At 45.8% G+C, this 23804-nt stretch overlaps 3 long non-coding RNA genes across 5 annotated transcripts; all 3 read left to right on the top strand.

Moving 5' to 3' along the window:
• Window positions 1-15229: 15229 nt before the first annotated feature.
• LOC124668369 lies at window positions 15230-16000 on the top strand. The gene is made up of 3 exons (XR_006991656.1): window positions 15230-15532; window positions 15838-15905; window positions 15978-16000. It is a non-coding gene; the product is annotated as an uncharacterized LOC124668369 (long non-coding RNA).
• Window positions 16001-16072: 72 nt separating this feature from the next.
• Window positions 16073-18150, top strand: LOC124668372. The gene is made up of 3 exons (XR_006991660.1): window positions 16073-16578; window positions 17721-17812; window positions 18133-18150. It is a non-coding gene; the product is annotated as an uncharacterized LOC124668372 (long non-coding RNA).
• Window positions 18141-22667, top strand: LOC124668370. Of its 3 annotated transcripts, XR_006991658.1 has the most exons (9): window positions 18141-18225; window positions 18577-18661; window positions 18760-18845; window positions 18958-19033; window positions 19238-19321; window positions 20063-20156; window positions 20498-20683; window positions 21506-21577; window positions 22329-22667. It is a non-coding gene; the product is annotated as an uncharacterized LOC124668370 (long non-coding RNA). The 3 variants fall into 3 exon arrangements; XR_006991659.1 differs by lacking the exon at window positions 22329-22667 and having other exon boundaries at window positions 19242-19321; window positions 21506-22308; XR_006991657.1 differs by lacking the exons at window positions 19238-19321; window positions 22329-22667 and having other exon boundaries at window positions 21506-22308.
• The last annotated feature ends 1137 nt before the right edge of the window (window positions 22668-23804 follow it).

Genomic DNA, 23804 nt, shown 5'->3' on the forward strand with positions numbered 1-23804 from the left:
AACTTCGTCTCTGTAAGCCTCCATGACGGAGTTTCTGGCATTCTAGGTTCCAGCTCCTTGTTGTGCCACCAGGTCGGAATCTCCGCAACAAATTATGTGCTTGATCCCAATTTCCTTAGCGATGCGCAGACCGTGTAGTAGAGCCTCGTATTCCTCCATGTTGTTTGTAGCTTCGAAGTGAATCTGCAAAACGTACTTTAGTTCTTCTCCGGTAGGGGACTTTAGGGTGACTCCGGCTCCTGAGCCTTGATGCTGCTTGGATCCATCGAAGTGCATGACCCATGTTTCTGGTTCCGGCTCCAGATTTGCATCCGGAGCCTCTGTCCAATCTGCGACGAAATCTGCCAAGACTTGGGATTTAACTTCAGTCCTGGCTTTGTAAGCGATGTCGAAGGCGGATAATTCGATGCCCCATTTTGTTGTGCGTCATGTTGCGTCAGCGTTGTTGAGAATCGTCCACAGTGGAGCTTTGCTCACAACTGTTACTGGGTGCTCTTGGAAGTAGTATCTCAGCTTCCGGCTGCCTAGGAACACGCCGTAGGCTAGCTTCTGAAAGTGAGGATATCTTTGCTTGGATTCCGTCAGTACCTCGCTAATGTAATAGACAGGCCTTTGGACTCCGTATTCGTGACCTTCTTCCTTTCGCTCTACCACGATGGCGAGACTGATGACTCTGTTGGTAGCTGCCAGGTATAGGAGCATAGGCTCCGACTCTTCTGGAGCTGCTAGGATCGGTGGAAAGGTGAGTATTTCCTTCAATCCCTGAAGTGCTGCATCTGCTGCGTCGTCCCAGACGAATTTGTCTGTTTTCTTCAGCAGCTTGTACAAAGGTAGCGCCTTCTCGCCAAGACGGCTAACAAACCTACTGATTGCTGCGACACAACCAGTTAGTCGTTGCACATCTTTAAGACAAGTTGGCCTTTTGATAGACAGGATTGCCTTGATTTTTTCCGGGTTAACCTCGATGCCTCTGTGGGAGACTATGAAGCCAAGGAGTTTTCCGGCTGGAACGCCAAAGACGCACTTCAGCGGATTCAACATCATCTTGTACCGACGGAGATTCTCGAAGGTTTCTGTGAGGTCGCTGATCAAGTCGGATCCTTTCCGGGTCATGACCGCGATGTCGTCGACGTAAGCGTGCACGTTCCGGCCAATTTGGTCCTTCAGACACCGCTGCATCGTACGTTGGTAGGTGGCACCTGCATTTTTCAAACCAAAGGGCATGGTGACATAGCAGTAAGTGCCAAAGGGGGTGATGAACGAGGTCGCCTTTGGTCGGACTTCTTCATCCGGATCCGATGATACCCGAAATATGTGTCAAGAAAACACGAAGTTCCGCCTGCCGTCGAATCAATGACTTGGTCAATGCGCGGCAAGGAGAACGGATCCTTCGGACAATGCTTGTTCAAGCCGGAGTAATCGATGCACATTCTTAGTATTTCAGTGTTCTTTTTGGGTACAAGGACGGGATTTGCGACCCAATCAATATGGATAACTTCTACTACAAAACCTGCCTCTAGTAACTTAGCTAGTTCCATTCCTATGGCGCGGCGCTTCTTGTCCCCAAAGCGTCGCATAGCTTGCTTCACCGGTTTAGCCCCCGGATTTATGTTTAGGTAGTGCTCGGCGAGTTCCCTAGGTACTCCAGACATGTCAGAAGGTTGCCATGCGAAGATATCCATGTTAGCGCGGAGGAACTCGACGAGCGCGTCTTCCTATTTGGGGTCCATGTTGGCTCCGACTGAAACCTGCTTGGAGCCGTCTCCTACGATGAGGTCATGCTTCTTGGTTTCTATCGCGGCCTTGAACGAGGTCTTCTGTTCGGAGATCTGCTTCTTGGTGGTCTGCATCTCAGTCGGATCCACCGCTGCTCTATAGCCTTGCAGCTCCTCTCTAGATATCACAGACTCTGCGAAGGCGGCTTCGCCTAACTCGCATTCATGAGCCTTCTTGTAGTCTCCGGATACGGTAATCATACCTTTTGGACCCGGAATCTTGAGCTTGTTGTAGATGTAGCACGCTCTTGCGTGAAACTTGTGGTAGGTGGGCCTGCCGAAAATGACGTGGTAGGAGCTCTTGAAGGGCACGACCTCAAACGTGATCATCTCTTGGCGAAAGTTATTTGCATCGCCGAAGGCCACGGGAAGTCTGATGCTGCCCAAGGAATTTGCCTTTTTACCCGGAACCACACCGTGGAATTCGGTGGTGCTGTGCTTGAGCTGTTCCTTGGTAAGGTTCATCCGCTCCAAAGTTTCCAGGTACATGATGTTCAGGCTGGCCCCGCCGTCCATGAGGCACTTGGAGAAATCATACCCGTCGATGCGGGGACTTACAACCAAGGCGTAGCACTCTTTCGGAATGATAGTAGGATGATCCTTCCTATCAAACGTACACGGAGTTTCCGACCACCTGACATACTGCGGCACAGCGGGAACTGTGGCGGTCAGGATCCGGAGAGCTGATTTGCTTGCACGGACTGTTGGAGTTCCAAGGAAGGTGTGGTACGCGCCCGCACTCTTTTTATCAAAGGGGTTGGGTTTAGCTGCGGATCCGGCTTTGGGATCCGGCGAAGCATCGTCCTCGTCCATCGCCTCGGAGCTGTCTTCCTCCTTGTCCTTGTTCTTGCCCTTGCCTCCTTTGCCACGTGGGCGGTGCTTCCGGGCTCGCTTGTATCCTGCTTCCGGGTCAGATTTGAGATCGTTGACCCACTTGCAGTTGCGGTTGGTGTGAGTGGACTTCCCTGTAGCCGGGTCCAGATGGGCCAGGCAAGGCATGTCTCTGTACTCTTCATAAGTTTGGGGGGCGCGGGTTCCGGCAGCGGTGACCTCATCACCATGCTGCTGGCCCCTTCCAGCTCCGCCTCCGCGGCCGCGGCCTCTTCCGCCTCCTTGACCTCCGCGCTGGAAGGCCATGGCGATCAAGTCGGATCCGTCACTCCTTTGGTCATCAGGGGGATTGTTCCGCTTGGTGCCGCTGCTGCTACCGTTATCACGGTTCTTCTTTTGCTGATGCAGGGGAATTGCTGTAGCTGCTAGATCTCCACCTGCGTCGTCATCGGCGGCAGTATGATCACTGGCGATGGTGATCATGTCATCCAATGTCAGTTTATTTGCATTGACCAAGCAGGTTAGCTTGTGCCACAGCAGTCCTTCTCGCTGCAAGCCACCAATAAAGGCGTGCATTGCTGTGCGGTTATCGACGTTCTCGCACTCGTTCCTGGTTTGCAACCATCGGGTGAGGAAACTCCTTGATGTTTCACCCTTCTTCTGGATACATGCCCGTAGGTCGCTTGTCGTGGCAGGTCTCTTGTAGGTGCCCCCGAAGTGTTTCTCGAAGGCGTTCTTCAGGGTCAAACCAGCAAAAGATGGAGTTCTTCTCGAGGTCACTGAGCCAGATCCGGGCTGGACCTACAAGGTACAGCTGAAGCATGCGGTAGGCAATATTAGGGGTTCCTCCGGCAAAGGTTACTGCATTATAGTAATCCTCAATCCAGGTATCCGGCCTTTCCGTACCATCATAATTCTTCAGGTTTCCGGGTAGCTTGAGGTTCATCCTTGGCTTTGGTTCCTCTCGAATCATCCTGCCGAAGCACTTTGGGCCAATGTAATCAGTTTTGTACTCATTGAGGCGTTCTCGGGCATCACGTGGGCCGCCGCCCGGGGTTTTTGAGCGGGAGCGAGATCTCCGGCCTCCGCCTCCGCCTCCGCCTCCGCCACTTGGTGGTGGTGAAGGAGATCTGCGAGGGGGCCTGTGAGATTTTTTGCTTCCGCCCTCAGATTCCCGGTGGTCTTCCCGCGGCTCGCTCCGGCTCCGGTGGCTACTTTCACCTTGGTGATAGTCTCCTCCATTGTTCCGGCTTCGGCGGGGCTCAGGCTCACGTTCCGCGTTCCGGCTCCTCCTGGGATCAGGCTCGCGATCGTTGTTCCGGCTCCTTCTGGGCTCGGGGTCACGATCGTTGTTCTGGTTCCGACGTGGTTCCGGCGTACACTCCCTGGTTCTCGGCGGCGGCATGTCGCGGATGTTGATTCCACCGGCCCCATGGGGCCTGGTGTTTCCGACTGGACTGCGGCGGCGAGGAAGCGGGGGACGCGGGTACCCGTTAGGCGGAGGTGACGGGTTCCGGTACTTGTTCCTACCAGCATACATTGCATCCTTTCCCTTCTTTGGATCTGACAGAGGCGTCTTTGATGGTACGGGGATCGGATTTGGGTGCTCCCTGGTTTTTCTTCTACGCTCCGAGGATCCGGTGCGCGATTCATCATCGGGATGGCGATTGACGCGGGCGTCCTTCTGCGCGGTAGAGACACAGTGGTCCGGATTGGATTCCAACCTGCGCGAAGTATCTGCCTTACTCTGCTGCTTCATTGCTGAGGCAACGAGCGTACGAACATAGTCGATGTCAATCTCCTCGTCCTTCTTTTTCAAGATCTCCGCAGCATTTTTCATGTTGTCCTTTGGGGTTATAAATGGCTGTTGCTCAGTGGGGGTTGCGAAAGTGATCTTGCGAGGGGGTATAGCCTCCCGCCTGATTTGATCGACCTCCTGCTGAAGCTCGGTGACCTTGTCTTTCCAGTGCTGTTGGAGCTCCTTGACTTTTGCGAGTTGTTGGTCAACTTCCAGCTCTCGCTGTTGGAAACCTTCCACGAACTGCGCGGCTTCGTTCCTTTCATCCAGAATTGCTGCTGCAGTTCGAGCGATCTTCTGGGCTGTTGCCAACATCTCCTGCCTCTTGGCTTCTAGAGCCTCCGGGTCTGCAGCTTCCTCAGGAGTTATTGGTTTGTTGAGGATCGCCGAGTGTGCTGTTGCGTCGATGCCTGCCTGCGCAACCAACTCTTCTGGGGACAGGATTTCCTGACGCGGTCGTTCCCGCGATAGCGGAGTACCTGCATGGGATGGCTGTGGGTCGGAGGTGGTGTGCTCGTCTGCCGATTCCTGCTGATCCAGTGCTGCTAAGGTTGCGAGAACCTGCTTTGGCTGGGCGGAATCTACTTCCGGCTACTCACCGTATCCGAATTCCTTCACCTTGCGATCGAACTCGTCAGTATCCATGGAGGGGGTATCCCCGGAAATTGGGCTGAGGTTGCCCAGGATTGAATCTTCACCTGGATCGTTGCTTTCTCCGACAGCTTCTTACTGATCCGGAGCAACGTTATTTTCTGGTTCCTCAACCTGCACGGGGTCAACTCCGGCTATCTGAGGAGCGGCCCCGGTGGTATGGGCTATGAAGTGCACGAAGTGACACCTTTGCTTCTCTAACACCTGGGAGACCCAGGCGGATCTGCATTGGTCTTCCACCTTTATTTCCTGCTCAGGGGCGGATTGGGTGGGCTTTTATTTTTCCAGATCCAAGGCGGAATCTTCCTTAGGAAATTCCTCGCGACTCGGATCGGATCTTCGCGACTGCGTCCTGCTCAGCGGCGGTCGCGTCAGCGTTACTTACCAGTGCGTTCCCGTCGGAATCGACGGTCTCGCCGATGAAGATGTGTATCCCGCCGATCGGGATGATGGAGATCTTGACGGGGTTTGCCTTAGCCGGAATCCAGCATTCATCCTCAGGGACGATCGGGAAGTTTCCGGCGTACTTGACGCGCCCCACGGCGATGGTGTCGCCGATGCCTCCGAAGGTAGAACCCTCCCGGTTCCGGCCTCCAGACGCCGCAGGCCCCACGGTGGGCGCCAACTGTCATTGCCTATTCGACGGTACCTGCGGATGTCTCCAGCATTTAATAATCCAGAATTTCAAATGCTGGAGACAGCAAAAAAATAACAAATATGTGGATGTGAGTATAGTGATTCAAATCTCCGAAAAAAAATCAGAATTTGTTATTTTTGTGTAGCTTAGAAAACAAAACATTTGTAATTGAGATTTTATACGTTAGTGCAATACATCATTGGCTACTTTTAGAATTATGCTACATAATTTTTTGAAATATATAAATATAATTTTCGAATTTTTTAATACACTGAGATCAATGGTGCACAATCCAAAAGAACTTTTCGTCAAACTACATGTAACATAAATCATTCGAGCAAAAAGGATAGCACCACGGGCGCGGCGTGTCGCCGCGCCAATGCTTCCTAGTTATTATCAAAGGCGAATCAGCTAGATTGTATGATGTGAAACTAGGTTTACAAAGGTGTCTCGTATGATTGAATATGTCCCCTCTCGGTGGCTCCTCCTAGAAGCCTAGCCCTTATATAGCGGGCTAGGTCTTAGAGTCCACCTCGAGATCGAGTGACAGCATAAATCGGTTCACCCGATATGGTCTTAACTTTCCTAACTTGCACTACAAGAAAAGTTGTCATGGTCGGCGAATTTCAAGTCGGGCCGTGGTTGCTGATGCACCATCCCGGCGATTTTTTCTCTTCCCGTGGTGCATGTCAAAAAAAATTCTCGTTTTCAGACCATCAAAAACGTGAAAAACGTCGTGTATGGTGACCCAGAACGTGGTGCATGACGACTCCAGAGTCCAGACTCGTCGAACAAGAAGGGTCTTGTTGTGTTGCTTAATTTTACACCGTCCAATGAGACATAGAGAAGAGTAATGGGCAAGGGAGAAGAAGTAGGGGCCATAGGGCGGAGAGTCCTCGGGACGGTGGTACGAGATTTACCCAGCTTCGGACCACCTGCACGATGGCAAGGCCTACTGCTGCTTGTCTGGAATTATCTGGGCGCTTTCACGTTGTTACAATGAGTTGTGGTTGTGCCTCTAGGGCTCCCGGAATCCGGCTTATAAAGGCGCACCGATCTAGGGTTTACATGGAGAGTCCTAGCCGGATTACAGATTGCCTAACTACGGTACAATGTTTTGCCGTGTACGTCAAGGATCCGCCTTTCATATACGTCGTACTGGATCCGGGTTCCTCATGGGCCTCCCTGGATCCGACTTCCTCCGAAGGTCGATTCGGATCCGGCTTACTGATCCTGGGCTGAACTTCATCCTTCATGATCAACAGCAACTGGGCCGCCCGATGGGTCACATGCCACATCACCGTCTATGGGCCACCTGGGCTTGCCGGATCTAGGCACTGTCGATGGTACACCCATGAAGTATACCACAACAGGTTGGATCATCCCCATTTCAAAAAAGTATGATAGATATACAGCTAAGAGAAGCCATGAAAAGACACACAAGAATATTGAGTATGGAGCTAGATATATTGTTCCATCATTTCATAGGAGCTGAATCCTACTAAAATAAGCGTAACTAGGATGCATCGGCGCGGCGCACGCCGCGCCCGTGGTATTTTGATTTTAGAGGAAGTGAGTAGCTGGAGTAGAAGTATGAAGAACTGTGCCGGGGTGAGAGAGACATGGGAGCACTTTACATTGATCGTTAGTTGGCTATTTCATATAGCAGTATGTAAAACAGTAAGAATTGCAGCGAGCGACATAGCTATGGATCCTAGGCCTCTTGTATCTATCCACTTTTTGAAGGAAAGAAATAATGGTCGGTTCTTATTTAACTTTTGAGTCAAATTTTAGGGGCTGGAGAAACAATCTATCCACAAATTCTCTTTTCTCTCAATTACACATAGCAGGTAGTTGGGTCCTTACGTTTGTCATTTTCTTTAATTAGTTAACCCATCCTGGTTGGGCCTGCTTATGTCCTCTCTGATTGAGTAAATGACAAAAAACTACCACAATTACGGCAGTTGTGTCACAGAACTACCAAACGTGTTCGTTTTGTCACATGACTACCACTATTGGGGCATGTTCGTGACAAAGAGCACTAATTTTGCTATTTAGACGTGTTAAATCGTTTTCTGACTATTTGGCCCCACTTGTAAGGACTACGTGGCAGATAAAAACCCAACTATTAGTTACATTTTGCAAATATAACCTTAGAATATATTTTATGTCACTCATAGGTTCAATTTCTCACATAAAAAATAAAGAAAGATAAATGAAGAAAATAGAAAGCATCAACTGCTGCCGCATGCACGCATGCCCACCGCGCGCATGCCCGCTGATGCACGCCTGCTTCCCTGCGCGTCTCGCGCATGCCCGCCGCCGCTCGCCTGTCTGCCGCGCGCGCCGCGCGCATGCCCGCTGCCGCTCGCCGTGCGCCTGTCTGCCGCGCGCGCGTCTGCTCGTCTGTCCGCCACACGCGCCGCGCGCATGCCCGCAGGCCGCAGGGCACATGCCCGCCGCCGCTCGCTGTGCGCATGCCTGCCGCACGCGCCTGTCCGCTGCGCATATCTCCGCAGCCGCGCGCCTGCTCGCCGCTCTGCCGTGCCACTGCAACGCGCGCCTGCTCGCCTGCCACCGCGCGCATGTCCGCCGCCGTGAGCATGCCCACCGTTGGACGCCGTTGCGCGCCTGCTCGCCGATCCGCCGTGACGTTCCACCACGCGTCTGCCGCCGTGCGCATGTCCACCGCTGCACGCCGCCGCGCACCTGCTCGCCGCTCCGCCGTGCTGCTCCACCGCGCGCCTGCTCGCCTCGCCGCCGCGCAGATGGACGCGCCGCCTAGGACGCGGGCGCCCGGACGCATCGTTGCGCCTCACGCCGCAGCTCGCCCCGCCCGCCGACGCCGTGCTCTGCCCGGCCGCCGCCGTCGCACGCCCTGCTCGTAGCTCTGCCCGCCCACCGCCGTCGTGCGCCCCACCCGCAGCGCAGCGCCTGCCCGCCGCTGCGCGCCCCGTCCCGCCGTCGTGTGCGCCCGCTCGCCGTGCACGCCCGCCACGCGCGCCCCACCCGCGAGCAGACGTCGCACGCCCCACCCGCGGCAGCCGCCGCCCGCCGCCGCGCGCCCCGTCCCGCCGCCGTGTGCGCCCGCTCACCGTGCCCGCCCGCCACGCGCGCCCCACCTCGCGCAGCAGCACGCGTGCCCGCCGCCGCGCGCCCGCCCGGCCGCCATGCTCGCTCGTCGCCGCACTCCCCGCCCCCACCGTCGCGCGCCCCGTCGTCGGGGAGGAAGCCGAGGCCGGCGAGATGGAGGAGCTCGTGCTCGGACGGTGGCCGGGAACGAGAAAGATGTCGGTTGGGAGTTGATTGCTTTCGGGAAAGGGAAGTAGGGGGTCTTTTGTAAAATGAGCATAAACAAGTTATTGGTTTTTGCCACGTAGGATCTGACAGTGGGTTCCAGCTGTCAGAAACTGGATTAAGACGCGCAAATTGGAAAATTAGTGCTCTTTGTCACAACCATGCCCCAAAAATGGTAGTCATGTGACAAAACGAACGCATTTGGTAGTTTCGTGACACGACCGTCACAATTGTGGTAGTTTTTTGTCATTTACTCTCTCTGATTACTATTTTCAGTCACCTACTATCCCGATAGATGGATCCCCTTTCTCCCCTGCAGCACTGCCTCATCTTCTCTCGTTCACTGTGACAGTGGCTATCCGAGAGGAGGCGCAGATGTGAGGGTAGCAGAGCCGGACAACAGAGAGGGTGTCCGTCCGTGCCGGGCAACAGAGATGGCCAGTGGCAGCGTCTACAGCAGGAGCTGGAGGTTGTCCGTCGGCAGCAGCGGCGCCGGTCGATTGGGTTGGGCGGTCGCTGCCGCGTAGCTGCATCAGTATTCAAGCAAAAGGGTACACAACATCGTGCGTGTGTTTCTACCGGAGCCGTCGGCGGAGGGGGTCCGCGGCTCCGACCCGCCGCAGGCGAGCTGCGGCTCTTGCTCGTCGTCGGAGAAGACGCCGTAGGGGAGCTGCAGCGAAGAAGAGAGGCAATGGCGTGGGGGGTTTGGGGATTGGGAGGGGTGGTGAGCAGCAAAAAAATAATGGAGAAAAATAATGCAAACAATGGCGTGCGGAGACCACGTGGTGATGATTCTGGTACGCGAAAGAGAGAAGAAATTCAAGCAGGTCCATCAATTTGCTGGTATGTTAACATTTCTTGCGCAATAAAGTTGTATACTGAGTGTAATTTCTTTTTCGCTGAAAGGGTGAAAAAGATCGATATCTGAAACTGAACCTACACAACTTGATTGCTAATTTGATAGCATGTTAATAATTTCATGTTGCGTTTCCCTTTCAGAAGCAAATCTTTATAACTGAATTGCTACATATGCGTGTCAATTAGCATCTCTACACTGAAGAGAACAAAGAAACAAAACTACAGGAAAAAAATGTGGTATTCTGAATTTTGCTTTCAGTTTGATTGACCTGCTAAAATGTATCACATGCATCGTAGTAAAAAGCAGCACAACAAAGGAAAGAAGCAAGAGATAGTCCTTAGCACCTACTGATTACATGACCAACATGAAACCAACAACTGATGTAAAATTTATGTAATATAACTGCACTACTATCTGGAAAGTGTTTTCTCGAAGTGCATCAGCTCTTGCAGGCTACTTGAGCTCAAAAGGAACTACTGACCATAACATAACATGCAACTAATCACTAATCAAAATTACATCTAATGTAACTGCAGTACTATCTACATAGTGTTTTCGGAAAATGCATCAACTCTTGTCGGTAGACTGAGCACCAAACATCTGTAGCCATTATGCAGACATGTAGCTGCTTGAGCATCATCTTGGTCCTGCAATTAATCTTGAACAATCAGCTCTTTTTTTTTGTTTTTACTGGTGAATATGAATAGGTTAAATAACGCATGTAAAGCTGACCATATTGGTGCAAAAGCAAAACATCCGTTAACGAATACCGACAATACTTGCACCTCAGGTTCAATCATCTAAACTCTGTAGGCACCAAAAACTCCAATGGAAAATGGGACAGGTAAGTTGATGCTTTCAGTAGAGAGTGAACCCTAGAAAAAAAGAATGAAAGGAGACGTTAATTAATTTAACAACATAATAAGATAAACATCTCTGTAAAGACTCGTACATATAAGATGTCAGACGTTGTGACGGGAATGCAGGCGTGCTGCATTACCAGGTCACCACTTCCACCAGATGTCGTAGACAACTCGCTGAAACTGGAGAACTCCATCTGTATCTTCAATGGATCAAGAAAACACTGGTGTGGTGTTACATTTCATATACTGAGCTACTTTCTGAATCATCTGAATCTAAGATGCACACATACATTTAGTATTAAAAATGTATAATTGACATAGTTGACACTACAATCAAGTGTGTAAGCAAACCTGAAACCATAACTTGGATAGCAAATAGGTCAACATCGTTACAGGTGATTAAGTACTTTCTGGTACACTATAATCTTTAAAACTGAACATTCAAAATGTCATCTCGATCTGTACCTGAAAATATATGGCTTAAATAATTTGCTTGTACATGGAAAGTAGTGAGTTGCATCAGTATGAATATGTTAGTTTAGCAAATTGGTCTAATGTAGGTATATGTATTTTCAATAAAGGCGGTAGCGACTGTACGGAATAGAATTAGACAATATAGTATAAGAATTATGTGTAGCTTACTACAGACCACACCCAACTGCGAAGCGCACGATTTTATTATTATGTAAAAAAGGAATATTTAGACTTACCTCAACTTTCTGACAACTGAATTGCCTCCTGTATGCATATCGTTAGTCATAAGTCATGAGATATTATCTATGTGCCCCATTGCCTGAATCTTCAAACAGGTAGTAGAAACTTCTGTTCATATATTTAGGCTGCCAAAGAATTAGAAATACCATTAAATATAAATAATATAATATTCAGTTATTTTCTTATCTATTTAAGCATTATTGTAAAAAGCGTACAAAAAGTAGAAGGTTGCACTGTAACTTTAAGTACTGCAAGCTATAAAGCATGCCATGAGACTGTCGATCAAGGTAACAACATTCAGAACACATGGGAAGTGCTATCTCTTAATCTAGTAGATTTAAGTCAATTGGTCTTTGAGCATCAAACAACCTATTGGTAACAGTTAGTTTACCTGATTCCATGTATAAGAAACATAAATTTCATGTTTTAAACACTGGTGCAAGTTATATAAATGTTTACGATGAATTTATGTGCCAAAAAATTAGTGGTGCACAACCTTTTGGAGTGTCGCAAAATGTCCAGGGTTGAGTAATCAATCTAGTGAAAAGTCATGAAGCAAGGACACACACTTCCATACCAAGTGGCAATGTACGGTCTGACAGACAGACGAATCATTCATAAATCATAACAAAATTAAAACTCTCGTTTCCCTTTCTTCTACCTCTTGTCCAAGTAGATAGGAAAGGTAGCATTCATTTGGCATACTGATAGATGTAATGATCGAACAATAGAAGCACATGAATCAATAGATAGATAGGCATGTGGACTCTGGTTTTGTTTCATCCACAAGTGAATTATACAAATTTGGATTTTTTTTATATTGAATCCTCTAGCTCAGATTGTCAAGCACTAAAACTCACAAACACATGAAAACAAAGATGTTTACGGGAGTGAAACTAACAATTCAAATTATATATACATGATGAGTTATTTAGTGTAGAACTGAAATATCAAAAAAATAATGCATGAAAAAAAGAAGAATGTATCAATTGCAAATTAAATTAATCTAAAGGCTAGATGTGATACATTATAATCCACGATTGACTTGCTTAGACCATAAGCCCAACTAAGTTCAGCTCCATATCCATTCCCAGAACTATGCATTCCATAAGTAACATTCAGGCATGAATTAAAGCTTTAAATTTTTGCAGAAAGGAGAAAGGATAGGAAAGGTTTATGCTTAAGTAAGTAGGACCTGGAAACATCATGCTTTAAGTTAACATTTTCCTTGAATTTTCAGTTGTCACTCAGAGTAATACAGAAATCATCACCAAGGATCCCCTCCCAAAAAAGGAATGCAGGAAGAGCCTGCAAAATAACCCAAAGCATGTGTTCTACCTGCAGTAAAAAAAAGTAATATAATTTAGAATCACTACTGCAGACAATAAAGAGTTAGAATCACTACTGCAGACAATGAAGCATCATTACCTAACCGACTGAACCATCCCAGTTATATGTGTCACCAATTCCAGATACATGTAGCAAGCCTAAAAAAAGCTAGAATCACTGCAGATAATGAAGAAACCAAGGGAGGGAAAACGTGGATGGCAGAAAAATTGTTCCTTGCTCCAAGTGCACCACCAGACCAGCAGATAGGACCGACCTGCAAAGCAGATAAAGAACCCTAGCTGAAACACCATGGTCACGACTGACCGGAAAGAGAGGAACCGAGCGAACAGCCTACCACAAAAAGAGAGAGAAGATGTGGAGGAAGAAGTTGAAGGGCAGGAGGGGGCGAGTGGTGCAGCCAATCTTCGTCCAACGAATCCTCCATGCCCGTATTACATGTAGCAGCCCCAGCAGGCCACGGCCAGCCCAGGCGGCCGTAGCAGCAGCACCAGACCACCACACCACCGGGAAGACCAGAGGGTGGCCGAGCATGATGTGGTTGACCTGGGGATCCAGGAGGTGGTCGCCGGCGTCGATGTAGTGGAGCAGGAGCTCAGGGTGATCGAGAAGGAGGTGCATGGGCTAGGGTTTTGCAGGCGTCCGCGTGGGGGCACGGCCGAGCAACTGCGGTGGCTGTGAAACGGAGGATGAGGAGGCGGCGGCGGCGCTGTACGTGGCCAGGGAGGGGGAGGAGAGATGGGGCGGTTGGGGAGGGAATCGAGATGCATATGGGCAGGGGATCTCTCGAGGTAGAGATAGTCAAAGCGGTTAGATAAAAAAAAGGTACAACCACCCAGGACATGAAATAAAAACGTGGCAGCCCACCGAATAAGAACCCACCTCAGTAGCTACCGGTACCGATCAGAACTAATGAAAGGAAAGCAGTCTAAGAACCGGTTACCGGTTACCCCTGTATCTAGGGGGAAAAGCAGAAATAGATAAGTTTACTGAAAATAAAGGAACATGCTAGAGTAGGCAACGACGTGTCCCACAACCATTCGAGATAAATAGACCATGAACAGTTTCTAAACCAAGGTTAGAGCCCAAAATCAACCACCCTTTATATAGGGTATAATATGTTTTATTAAGCACAATGATGTTTACTATTTCGGGCATCATGAGGCCTGATTGTTACTATATCAAATGGCCAAGGCGAAAGAAGATAAGGCACCATTAGCCATCACAACATATAAGTTGCACATTATCGCTCATTTGGTGAACAAGCCCTCCATAGAAAAAAGATCTCCAGGCATCATTCACAATCAAGTGATGGTCGAAATTATAACTTCTTTATTAGGTATCCAACAACGGGGCTTGATACAGAGTTTTAAAATTCACATTTTCTCTATGATGTACACGGAAAAGATGCGCGTCGATGATATGAATTCATTCTCACAATCGGTTTCGAGTTTCGTCAGTCGTAAATCGTAAATTTCGTGTTCATGTTCAGAGCTTTTTTGAGCGAATTCTTTTGTCGCACACAGTCGACAATTTGAAATTTCTTTTGAGGAGTAGCTCCATGGCGGTAACCGGCATGGCCATCATCGTCAACCGTGGTATGGTGGAAACTGCCATGGCCATGATCTTCATCAGCGACATTGGTGTCGGGCTTTCGTGAACAACGATGTGGTGATGGTTGAGGTAGGTGAGAGGTGGCGATCTATGAAGTTAACTATTGTGGCCACCTTTATTAGCGACGTCTTGGCAATGTCATCAACGACGGCTTGGCGCCGTCATCGGCTTCGACATGGTGGTAACCGACGCCTGGCTTCATGTGGCGGTATGGTGATGGTTGTGGTAGGTGAGAGGTAAGAGGTAATGTCACTATGTGAAGATGAGGTGAGGCTAAATAAAAGCATCCGAACAACCGAACAAAGTGATACTTGGGTACTCCTAGACATAGTTTTAAAAACCGGACCGGCGAGTGAACCGGCGAAGTGACTGGCTCACTGGTTCATCGGTTCAACCGCTGGCTCAGCCGGTTCAGTTGCGACAAAAACCCGCTAAATTTAATAAATTATTATGCTAATATTGAGAAATATTAGCATGTAATCCTATATATCTAACGTTGTATATGATGCCCCCCATAGGGGGCCTCACAGCGATTTGAGCTTCTCGACCGTCGGATCAACCCATCTGTGCATCTCAGCCGTTTATTTCGGACAGTCCTTACCGTTCTTCCTACTAGATAATCCCATGCGACAGCCGTTTCTTACCCGTCTCTGGCTGCACATGGGTCCCACTGTTGGTCGGTCCCGCACGTCGGTGACTGCGGGTGGGATTTCGCTCGGTCGGCCGCGCCGTCAGCCCGTGGAAAGATCTCCACCCGCACCCGTGAGAGACAAAACCAGCCCCCGGTACTGAAACCCTAGCGTCAATCGCGCTCCCCCGAATCCCTCGCAGCCGCCACCGTCCGCCATCGCCTCCATCCTCCTCGCGCGCCCCCAGCCTCGCCACCACCAATCCCCGCAGCCGTCGTCCGCCCCCTCCTTCCACGCCACGAGCTCCTCCTACTCCATCCCAGAGCGCCCCTTCCCATCCTGCCCATTCCCTCGCGAGTAGCAGCAGCGCCGGCGGCTAATGCAGGAGAGAGAAGGAGGCATCACCAAGGATCCAGGCTGATGCGGAGAGAGAGAGGAGGCGGCGTCGTCAAGGAGCGGCTCGAGATCGGCATCCTCTAGACCCATCTCTGCACCTCAACTCCCAAGCCAATTTCAGGTACGAACCCCTATTTTTCTCTTGATTTGTCTCCTCTCGTGGAGAGGGGCCGCAGCTGGCTGGATGGCCGCCGGATGATCGGCTGGTGGCCGGCCGGAGCAGGATAGGCCGCCGCTCGCATATAGCTGCCGCCTGTAGTGTGTTGCCGCTATTGAGCTTCATCCTCCTTGCACATCTCCTACTAGCAGGAGCAGCATAGTCCACCACCGCTCGCACAGCTGCCGCTCGCCGTGTGTCGCCGTACGCCCTGCACATCTCCTATCATTTGAAGATTTTTCACGTCTTAATGTTTTCTCATGAGTCAGACAGGAGGATTTTAAGATTTGCTGGTGATTGGCCATCTCCACTTGGAAAACACTATTTGAAGAGAGAGGTGTGCAATTGTTTCTACAGATTTGTCCAATTCTATCTTTGTTTGTTTATTTCGTTTTATTTATGCCTACAGGTTATTTCATGAAAGCAAAAGCGGATGGAGGGGAAGATTGACCTATGTGATATTCATTCCCCTCGATTAATTTTATTTTCTGAAAATGGGCTCAAACTATCTGACTTACATGTACACTATATTGCCTCTTGATTTTGTGACTTTTCTATGCAAGCTATTATTGTCTAAACAGATGCGTTATTTATGCTAGGCTTTTTGAGACAATCGTCAATGGGAGAAGCTGCTAATGAATTCCTTTATAGTGCTTTGGACGTGAACTCATGGTGGTGATTGATTTCAAATGAAAATTTTCAAGCTGAAATTAAGTACACAAGCAGCTAAATTTTGTTTCCATGATTTTATTGTACTTCTCTGATATTTTTTTCATGATTGCCGATTGCAGCTTCGACTGTCATAAAAATTACGATGCTCTTCCCAGGGTTCTTGCAATCTTCACTTTCAGTAGGAAATACTATGGTTGCTTGCCATGCCAAGAAAATGTAGTTATGACTTGTGAGGTAAATTTAATCTTAGTACATGCATGTGCAGGCTTGAGTTGTTAGCCTTCAAAATTCTTGGAATAAGAAAAAAAAGGCTCTCCCTGGAGATAGCTGCAATTGAGGTACCTTGGGTACATAAGCTCATTTATTTTCATTGGCTGGTATTTCTAATTTTTTTAACTTCTACTGCATAGTAAAATAATCATATAGGTGCCATGCTTCTTTGCGTTATTTGTGACCAAAAATAATCTAAATCTATATCCTTTAAAGTTGTTTTGGGTCAGCCATATCTTTGATTGTATTACTGCTCACCTTGGTCAATTTAATTCCAGCGGTTTGAGAAGGAGAAGGATCTTCTAAACAATAGGTGTAGTAAAAATGGAGTCTACGGTTAAGCTAAACTAATACCCTTGCTGGACATTGACTAGCTATGTTGTTGACGAGTATAACAAATTTCCAGGGTACAAGATTCAAGCCGAAATATTACAAGATTCCAGGGCAGTTGTTGCTAGCTTATAAACTGGTTTTTCTAGCAATTTAGAATAATTAAATTATGGCACCTTGGTATCTAATAAACTGCATGGCTGGGGTGAGTGGAAAATATGTGGTATGTTCATTTCTTTACCAAGATTATACATGACATCATTTACATGTAGTTTAAGCTGCTGTCAGTTAACTTTAGTGATGTTGATATTGCATGAGGCGGAGCTTGGATGCGTAGATTTGAATTGGTGCTTGACAGTCGATGTAGCGAGACATGGTGATCAAGCTCTATAGTAAAATGCTATTCTATGTTTGTGCGTGCCAGGAACTATAGCATCTGCTGAGATCTGTGGGCTGAGCTATGAATTGGGTCCCCTCGGTTCGATGCAAGCTCGTGGTAGTTTAGTGTTGAATTTTCTATAGTCTTGAGTTAGACAGATGTGCTATTTGTTGTGTTTGATCGGGCAAATGATGATGGCGAATCTAAAGCTCCAGAAGCAGGCGCTGTTGCGGCCCGGTCTACCTCTTCGGGCATGGCCACAGCCATGGGCACCACTAGCGCACATTGTCTGAGAGTGTCATCGAGGAGCAGCCGTTGTGGCTCGATGACCTACTCAACGAGCAATTGTATTTTGAAAATTATCCCCTTAATAATACAACTGGGAACAAATGTCATCTTCCTTATTTGCTTTTCCATATTGCTTGCTGGATTATTTTCTAATGAATATTTTAGAAATTATATCTCGCGGCATGGTGCTCATATCTATAAATTTTGTGTCAGGAGCATACAAGGGAGATAAGATCACCTAATGGCTAATGCCCTCCAACAACTAATGGAGAAGCTTACAACCCTTGGATTTGGAAAACGACAAGGTACTCATGCAATGCTTACTGTCCATGTGCATATCACCAGTGTAATGTTACCATGTATATTGATGTTTTGAGGAAATGAAGACTTGGGTTTCCTACAAATTGTCAGGTCAAGTTTAGATTTGCTAATGCACATGTTGACATGAAAGTTGAAATATATGTGGAGATTTATTAATATTAATCTGCTGCATAGTTAGAGGTTCATCTGGTATGGGCAATAGTTTGCCTGACGAGTGTAACATTGGCTTTGAATTGTTAGTCCGTTAGGCCCTTCCGTCATCCCATCCCCTACAAGCTCTTGACCTCTGTGTGGTGGTGTCCAGGAGAAGCAGAGCTCAACAACAGCTGCAGGAGCGGGAGCTACTGCTGGCCAGCAGCGCATGGTCATGCCCCTCCGCCTCTACTTTGTCTGGCAGGTACATGCTCTCTCTCTCTCTCTCACACACCATAAACTAATAGAACTGCAGAAGCTGGCATTTATACCAGTTGGAAAATGGTACTCGCTTAATAGCAGCAAAATCACTTATTGACTTTTCTGACTATCAACATGTCACCTTTTGCTTTCGAACTTCCAAGTCTGTATCTTCCATTTGTCTCCGTTCTTAGAGAAATTGGAATGCATGAAAGTCTTACAAACTCTTAGGCAAAGGTGCTTCTTCTAGATATCCAAAAAGCATGTGGTTACCAGCAATTAAAGAAGAGAGATTTATACTTCTATTCTTTTTATTAACAATAAACTTGTTGCTCTTTTTGTATGGTTCAACTAGGCAGGAGGCACCAGAAAGTTTAAGCAAAAAAAAAAGTGCCCGTGACTTATCAATGTCTTGGCCGACGAGGGCGCCGAGAATATGTGTGAGCAATTATCTTTCAAAGTTTTTGTGTGCTGAGTAGTCTGACATATTGATGTAATTGTCATATTTCTTTAATTGCAATATCTTTGTGATATGTAGTTTTGGTCTGCTAGAGAATTTGCCTCTTCAAATGTTGTGTAAACCTTTTTGGATGAGGGAATATTTTTTTAGAATGTGCACATAAGGTATTCATCCTCTCTTTATATTCTCTACATCAGTGCAATTATGCTAGACCTTTCAGATCATAATGCGGTGCAGACTCATAATAGAAATTTGTTTTTTGATTTTGAATTATAGGTACTTCTCAGAGAACATTTAAGGATGGAGATTTATGCCCATTTTGATGGGAAAGGTGCTTCCATGGACTTCTTAGGTAATGAAGAATTGAACATTGAATTCCCAGTGATGTTTGGTTATAAATCCTAGAGCTATATTTGATGTATTGATATCTATATATATATCATTAGTAAATTATTACCCGTTCTTTAGCTTATTCTTGCCGCTTTACTATACGTTCGCTTTGTGTATCCTTGTATTTGAGAAGTTTGACTGTGTGATGGTGTTACATTATTGGTAGGAAGACGGGGATTGTGAGGAGAGACCGAGACAGATGAGAGCTGGGTAGAGAAATGGCGAGGGACGAAATGCCACGATCTGCAACGTAATTCTTTTGTAAAATTGGAAATTTTATATGTGATCTCCCTGCCAAGCCTATTGAGACATTTTTATTTTACTAAATGCTAATTTTCAAGAATTATAGGAGATTCTTTCCTCTTAATGTTTTGATTTATCCCCCATCATTTGGAAATATTAGTTAAACTGGATGGTGATACTGTGCTTATACAACCTGCACTGTCTTTTTCTTTTATAAATCATGTGAAAACAATCAGACTCCCATAATAAATCCAGTAGAAGAATTTCTAATGTTTTTTAAAAGAATTATGCAACGTGTTAAAAAAGAGACATCCAGGGCAGTCGCTTTCCGCGGAATTGTTTGGTAAAATATGTTAATGCTGCAATGATAATAGATTTCCTTCATCTAAATGGATAGTTTATTGTACCCCTAGAAATATTACCTGGGAGAGGAATACCTATGTGTGGAACGCATGATCTTAATGCAGTAAAATAAAGCAAACAATCCAAAATAATGCATTTGTGCTTTTCTCTATGTTTCCTTGGCATTTACTGGAAATCATATACGTGATTAAATTGAGAGTATTAGTTTATCTGTTAGCTTTGATAATATTTAATGTCCACTTCTAACAACATTGGCAAACCTGTTAAAAATCGGATCTGATAGCAAAGCAGTGTAGCAAGGCAATTTTATGACATCTCAGTGCTTCCATTCAACACCGTGTGTTATTGCCATGTTTGGAATTAACTCTATATTGTTTCCCTGTAGCTGCTAACCATTGTGGCTAAGGACGAAGGGGAATCATGTTATGTCTATCTTAAAATAAGTTCGAGGAATAAACCTTATAATGGGCCATGGAAAGGTTTGTTTTTTACAATGTGATTCCTGGCATTTCTTCTATGTACGCTTCAAAATTCCATTAATAATACTTTTTCCCCAATAAGTGGGAGCTCACTTTGTGAACCCTTAGTAGAAAGAAAACTTGCGTCAAGTAGAAGAGAACCCAAAATTGAGTGCCAGTACAGTTGTTATTGAACACTCCCTCCAGTCATTTAGCTACAATGTGTGACTTTCCTGTGCAAGCTATCGTTGGTAAAATATATGAGACAAATTCCAGAAAAAGATAATTTGTTCTGTATTGTTGGAGACATGCATCACATATTGGTTGTAAGATTTAAATTCAACATTCTGAGCTTTTTACAGATTCATCAAGAAATGAGAGAAGTGACTGAGACGAGAAAAGATGACATCGAATTACACGCACCGAACGTCCGGACCATGTGTCCGATGGCTTGATTATGATGTCTTCATTGTAGGGATTTCCTATTCATGTATTATTCAAAGTCAAGCTTAGTGAATTGCACTAGTGCACATGTGTTTCTGAAGCAGGTAAATGAATTTTACTTAGTCTACATATTTCAGCTTGTCGCACTGAATCTTTTAGTGGTATATGATGCTGGAACAAATAATGAAGTGGTAATATGCACATTCATATGACAATTTGTTTAGCTCAAAATAATTAAGGGTTAATAAGGTGATAGTCTAATAGAACTAGAATGGTTTGGCATAGCAAGAATTGAACTTTGTTGTATAGGGCTTCCTATCATTGTTATGGAATTTCATATGTCTACGAATTTAATAGCCTGAATTTAATTTAGAATAGATAAAAAGGTGGAAGAGGAGGTGTCATTTATACGTCACTTAGAGAAAGGAAAGTACCGCAGTCGGAAACTTTTTTCTATGCCTAGCCTTTATTCATTTCAGCCATTCCCCCCTCTTATCGTCTAGGTTATGCTTGCAGAAAGTGAAACTTTTGTATTCACAACAGAGGATGGTTATGCATGCTCAACAGTCTGTGTTGACACAGCCTTAGTGCATATATCTATTGGTTTGGAGGTTCTCACATGTGTTTTTCTTATCTCGCCTCTCTTGAAACAGTTCATATCACACTTCACACCCAAATAACTTACCGAGTACCATTAGTAGTATCAACTTGTGCTCGGGTCCATCCAACACACATATTGCCACTCTAGGTTCTGTTCTGTGGATTACTTAATTTTTTGTCAGAACAAATAGAGTGATGGTCTTTGCTATATGTCAGCATTTCCATTTGCCTTTTGCATAGTATTTTTTTATGATGCTCCTCATTTGTTTACCTAGATCCTTCTGCCCAATTATTAAATCCCTCGATTGTTTTTTTGTTCCTTTCAGGGTTATACCTAGAATTAAAGACTAAGGAAGCTTGTCTTAATTGGTGTCATGGAGATGTCATGGAGAGAATGGGTATGTTCAGAACTTACAGTAGTGATGACCTTTGTTGGTGGCTTCAGATCTGTGGTATCATATTTATTGTGAATATCAATTTTGCACTGATCATGACCAAGTAGAACAGAGATAAATGTCTCATAAAAACTTCACATGAGATATTTAGGCTGGTGTCGGTTCAGGTATTATAGTTTACCCATTTGAATATACAATATTGTGGGAATTTTCATTTAGTTTCTCTTTTTTCTATAAACAATGCACCACTTTGAACCTCTGTTGTATACGATTCATTTTGAGGAATTCTGAGTCATATTTTCATTATACTTACTATTGTTTATCAACTAGAAAAGAAGGATCTCCCAATGTAGTAACGAATACCAAACATGGGATACTTGCCATGTCCGTGCTCAATATAAAGCAGCTTCCCTGGACAATGATGCTCTTGTCCTACTACCATGGAAATACTGATATGCTAAGCACTGCCCTTTAACCATAATTATGGGTCTTAAATATTGACCACAAAGAAACAACATTTTAATGATTGATTGCTTCAGTGCCTATTTTCTAGAGATTTTTCATGTTATCTTGCATATTTTTTTCTTATTTGTGAGTGTTGTGATCAGCAAGGACTTCATTGGGCTTATTCGAAGATCTTATCTACTTTTACTCACCTGCTTCGTCTTACGATTTTTTTATTGCCTAAATAAAATTCATAGGCCTCTCAATTTGATATGTGCTCACTCTAATTGCATACCTTCATGCCTTGCAGCTATGGCTTCATGTGATCAGTTGTGTTTCCTTCAGATTTGCATCTTTAGACAGAGCCCTTTTCTGAAATTATGCTATTCTGGATTTCTAGCAGAAGAAAAACAAATGGTGCTTGCCTTTTCCCAACAAAGGCCTCTTTCCAGAATTTTCTCATTCCTATGGACCATCGGTTCATGGTTGTAGCTTAGTCACCTAGCAAAGTGCTATCTAATAGGCAGTTATGAACTTATTGCATTTTGTACTTGTGAGAATTATATTGTGATTTCCGTCATGCAAACCTTACTCGTGTATGCATTTGGTTCCACTATACCGCCCAATGCTTAGTCAGTGTTCAACTTCACGAGATAATGACTTTGAACTGGGTCATTCAAATTTACATATATTAGCATTTTTCACCTAATTTTTATTGTTGTTATACAATGTGTAAATCAGCTGGAATTCCACGGGGTCGTGCGCCAAGGCGCACATCTAAATCTAGTTGTATTTACTTCTGTGGTATATCACAAATCAAACCTAGCAGAGGTGTTATTGGGTCGCAGGTGAGCAGTTTTGAGCATTGTGACAGGTCATAGGTTCGAATCCTACCAAAAATGAAATATTTGTATACATTTTTTCTGGTTTTTTGCTAATTAGACCAGTGGCACTTATAAAACCGGACAGGGCGTCGGTTTCGGTTTTCGGTCGGACCGCCGGTCCGGTCCGGTTTTTAAAACTATGCTCCTAGATATAGCACATGCTATCAAGGATCAATTTGGTTCCTCGCAAGTGCGTTTCTGCATGCATATAGCCAAGTTTGTCCCGTTTGATGAGCCACGGGCTTCCGCCTAAGTGCGTCACACGATTCTTAAAGCGGCCCAAAGTTGGCTCACATGGCACACTTGATTTCAGCGTTTTCAACGAGCTATCTTAATCTCCTCCGATCTATATAACCGTGCTTCAGTTCGAGATGAGATCTACGTAAAAAAGATATGTCTCGATGTTAAGAATCCATTTCCACAACCAGTTTGGAGTTTCATCAAGTTTTTAACTATCTATTTCGTGTTCCCTTTAAAACTTTTTGTTCGAATTTTGTCATATTTCTGGAACACGGTTGACCGTTTGAAATTTCATTGGAGGAGTAAGTTCATCTCGTTGTTTTACACAATTTTCATGTTCGTAGTTTTTTTTTGTTTTGACATTAGTGATGAGTGCATCTTCATCTTCCTAATACACTGGGAGGAGTTGTAGATCTACTCGTCAAAACCAAAAACTTTGAACACAAAAATTATGTGAAACGGTACGGTGAAAGTACCTCTCAAAAGAATTTTCAAATGGTGAACCATGTCCCACAAATTTTATAAATTCATTCAAATAAGTTAAAAAAACATGAAACCGTGCTTTAAATGCTCGATGAAACTATTAACCAATCACGGGAATGAAATCACAACATCGAGATGCATCTTTTTCATGTACATTTTATCTTGAATCGAACCATGGT

Source organism: Lolium rigidum, chromosome 6 (genome assembly GCF_022539505.1).
Source record: "Lolium rigidum isolate FL_2022 chromosome 6, APGP_CSIRO_Lrig_0.1, whole genome shotgun sequence".
NCBI lineage: Eukaryota > Viridiplantae > Streptophyta > Magnoliopsida > Poales > Poaceae > Lolium > Lolium rigidum.